Here is a 3,155-nt window from a genome sequence, read left to right on the forward strand (position 1 = left end):
TTGGATTGATTCTTGGAAGGAATTGAGTCTTTGCTAGGGTTGATTTCAACATAACAATGTTTGGCGGAGGGATAAGCATCTAATCGTTGTTCGCACATCAGGGATGTTGATTCGAGACGAGTGTCTTGACGTGAGATCCTTTGGATACGATTTCCATTTTTGAGGCGGGTACTTCTTGCTTTGTTTTCTTCTAGTACTTTGACCTTAGTGCATGAATTATTTTGGATAAGGACTGTGTACCTTGACTCCACTCTTATTTTTCCTGTGCTTGATACTTCCACGTGTTCTTCGAGATATTCGTTTCCATATCTATACAGTCTCTAGTTGTTGTCCATGATAAGTAGCAGATATTAGATACCATATTTGTATGCTTGACTGTTGTTTATTATGTACTATACTGAGCATGCTGGCTTCATGTAACATACTTGTTTCTGCTTATATATATATATATATATGATGACTGTTGCATTGTTCGCATCATGTCATTACATGCATGCCGCATCCTCGGCCACTCGTGAGAGTGGTAGCTGGAGTTGATGCCGCTTGTCCTGTCGTGCCACACTCGGCCACTCGTGTGAGTGGTAGTTGGAGTACGAGCAACAGGGACCCCGTCGCAGATGTAGCTAGTTAGCTATTATGCAACTGTCCCCTCGGCCACTCGTGTGAGTGGTAGCTGGAGTGGTGTACAGTCTGTCACTGACCCGGCCTCTCGACCATACAGGGGTCATGGTGCGGAGAGGTGGGCGGGAGTGACCATCCGTGCATACGCTGTTATTATATTTGCTTGGGCTGCTGTTGTTTATATATGTTGTTATTGCTTATTTACTGTTGTTGTTTACATACGCTGTTATTGCTTGTGTATACCTTGCTTGTTGTCTCTGTAGTTATGAGTAGTACTGTAGCAGATTAGTACCAGTTCTGTCCCACTATACCTAGCCTAGGATATGGTTTTAGGTATGAGTGCTTATTTTGGTTCTATTGTAGTATCTGCTATTTCTTTTATGAGACTGTATACTCTTGGCTCACTTTCTAGTTATATGTTATGTTCATGTACTATCTCTTTCTTTACCCGCTGAGTTCCAATACTCACCCCCTCGCAAATTGGTTTTCTTTCGCCAGATAGCAAGTAGATGAGTCATGGATGCTTGGAGAGATGTCGACTGCCAATCCTGAGTCCCGCGCCATATTCGAAAATTGATTTTGGTTCTGTTTCTCTTTACTTGCATTTCGTATTCGTTGGATTTTGTGCTGTGAGAACTAGGTTTGATACTTGTGGTGTGGACTTGGTATTTGTGATGTTTTGATAACTTTGTAATTTGTGGGTTTTCTCTTCGTTTTCTTTCCGCTGTGCTTATTTTGTTTTTTTTGTCCAGCCGAGTAGGCTGAGTATATTAACTGCGTGGTTGTGTTGTTTTCATTTTTTATGGTATATATATTCCAGCCGAGTGTGGCTGATGTATATTTTGTATGTAGTAATATTTCATATTGTTCGCCGTACAGGGGAGTTGTTGCCGAAATTTCTTCGGACAGGGACTCCTCTGAGGTGTGACAATTTAGTGGTATCAGAGCGGGTTTACGATATTTGTTTGTTTTTCGAATTTTTGATTTTCGAGTTAATCTGATACCAATTTAGTGGTATCAGAGCCGTTTTCGTGATATGGATTTTCGATGTTGGGTTATGTGTTTTTGGAATTTCGATCTTGTTGTGATTTACTACTTTTTGAGTTAATCTGAAACTAATTTTATGGTATCATAGCATGGTTCGAGTCAAATGTTAGGTTTTAGGTTTTTCGAATTTTGATCTTGTTCGATTTATGATTTTTGGTGTTCTGATTATTTTGTTTTCCCTTTGTAAGTTGATTCCTCGATATGACTTTCGAGTTTTGGGACCAGGCAGCGGCAGGACATCTCCAAGCTATAGGAGGTATGTTTGTAAATTGTTATAATACATATTTATTAGTACTTGGGTAGTTGTTTATACCATGTATACTTGTTTAGCTATTTGTGCCATATGTTTATACCATGTATGATTTGTGTTGTGTCAGTCATTGGTTAAATCAGATATGGTGATGTGTTGTCTATTGATGATCAATTAGTGGATATTAGATTTGATAATCTACTATTTAGTCTTTGAGGTTGATAGGATCTTAAAGAGTATAATGCCTTGATATTTATGGATTGGTGATTTTAGTTGAAGATTAGATTACAGACTTTGTGTCATTGATCTTATTTTGGGTATGTTTGTTGTACGGACATGAGGAGTCCTTGATATTGTTATTTAGGTTTACAGTGCCCTAGATATTTTTATGGACCTGATGTATAGAGTATAGAATTACTCGCATTGGTTTAGTAGTAGAGGATAGTTTGTACATCGACTTAGTCTAATGTTGCACATTTGTTTAGTTTAAAGCTTCCCTTATTCATGCTTTAAGGTCCTTTAGTATTGAGCTATGTTGTATGTATCATCTGCAGGAATAGCCAAGGATGATCTATGCAAAGATACATATTGGCTTTGATTCAGTCTGTTTATGATTTGATTTAGTAAATTATACGTAGAATTTGGATAAAACCTATACATCAATGTTGGATATTCCGGAATTTCATAGGAACAGTCCGTTGGACTGTATACTCTTGGCTCACTTTCTAGTTATATGTTATGTTCATGCACTATCTCTTTCTTTACCCGCTGAGTTCCAATACTCACCACCTCGCAAATTGGTTTTCTTTCGCCAGGTAGCAAGTAGATGAGTCATGGATGCTTGGAGAGATGCCGGCTGCCAATCCTGGGTCCCGCGCCATATTCAAAAATTGATTTTGGTTCTGTTTCTCTTTACTTGCATTTCGTATTCGTTGGATTTGGTGTTGTGAGAACTAGGTTTGATACTTGTGGTGTGGACTTGGTATTTGTGATGTTTTGATAACTTTGTAATTTGTGGGTTTTCTCTTCGTTTTCTTTCCGCTGTGCTTATTTTGTTTTTTTTTGTCCAGCCGAGTAGGCTGAGTATATTAACTGCGTGGTTGTGTTGTTTCCATTTTCTATGGTATATATATTCCAGCCGAGTGTGGCTGATTTATATTTTGTATGTAGTAATATTTCATATTGTTCGCCGTACAGGGGAGGTGTTGTCGAAATTTTTTCGGACAGGGACTCCTCT

General features: G+C 38.5%; 1 long non-coding RNA gene across 1 annotated transcript; it reads left to right on the forward strand.

The window, feature by feature from the left end:
* The first annotated feature begins 1,526 nt into the window (after positions 1-1,526).
* Positions 1,527-2,952, forward strand: LOC121996518. The gene is made up of 2 exons (XR_006116100.1): positions 1,527-1,924; positions 2,734-2,952. It is a non-coding gene; the product is annotated as an uncharacterized LOC121996518 (long non-coding RNA).
* The last annotated feature ends 203 nt before the right edge of the window (positions 2,953-3,155 follow it).

The sequence above is a fragment of the Zingiber officinale genome, chromosome 6A (genome assembly GCF_018446385.1).
Source record: "Zingiber officinale cultivar Zhangliang chromosome 6A, Zo_v1.1, whole genome shotgun sequence".
NCBI classification, from domain to species: Eukaryota; Viridiplantae; Streptophyta; class Magnoliopsida; order Zingiberales; family Zingiberaceae; genus Zingiber; species Zingiber officinale.